Here is a 1,008-nt window from a genome sequence, read left to right as displayed (position 1 = left end):
CCTTCAAAACTGACTTGGCAGATGGCAGAAGGGAGGGGTGGTGGGGTGGACTGGATGAAAGAAGGTGAAGAGATTAGCCAAAGAACATACTAGTATATGCATAGCACATGGTCATAGATAACAGTATGGTAAAGACCTGTTGGGGAGGTGGGGGCTGGCTGGAGGTGAGCAAAGGGGGAAAGAAAAAATGAAGGACATCTATAATAGTGTCAACAACAAAAATCTACACTAATAAAAGAGAAACATGCAAATTGGTGTCACTCTACTACACCCACCAGCCAATCAGGATGTGTATGCAAATTAACCCAACAACGATGGTGGTTAATTTGCATATGCAGGCACGGAGCGAAGACTGAAGGCTCCAGCCGGAGTGAAGACTGAAGACTGAAGAAGCTTGGCTTCTCCACTGCGGCCAGACCAAAGGCCCGGGTCCCGGGTCCTGGAGGAAAATTGGTGCCAACAGCCAAGGGAAGGAAGGCCTATGGCGTGAATCTTCGTGCAACAGGCTTCTAGTAATAATAATAAAAATAAAAAAGAGTGACTTGGGTTTGCCATCTGATTGGCTTTAGACAATAGAACATCAGCAAGCAAGATGACACAGAAGCTTGATAAGCCCTTCACCTTAGGACTTCTGTTTTTGGAACACTCTCTGTTTGAAGCGTTGTTACAAGGAGGACCCTTGGGCTAGACCCATGGTCGGCAAACTGCGGCTCGTGAGCCACATGCGGCTCTTTGGCCCCTTGAGTGTGGCTCTTCCTAAGCCTTAGGAGTGCCCTAATTAAGTTAATAACAATGTATCTACCTATATAGTTTAAGTTTAAAAAATTTGGCTCTCAAAAGAAATGTCAATCGTTGTACTGTTGATATTTGGCTCTGTTGACTAATGAGTTTGCCAACCACTGGGCTAGACTATGGAATGAGGATAGGGCATGAGGAAAGACCTAGAACAGCAGCCGTGGGCAAACTACGGCCCGCGGGCCAGATCCGGCCCGTTTGAAATGAATAAAA

The sequence above is a fragment of the Myotis brandtii genome, unplaced genomic scaffold, assembly GCF_000412655.1.
Source record: "Myotis brandtii unplaced genomic scaffold, ASM41265v1 scaffold349, whole genome shotgun sequence".
Taxonomy (NCBI): domain Eukaryota; kingdom Metazoa; phylum Chordata; class Mammalia; order Chiroptera; family Vespertilionidae; genus Myotis; species Myotis brandtii.
The sequence above is the reverse complement of the archived record's forward strand: the minus strand, read 5'-3'. Positions refer to the sequence as shown.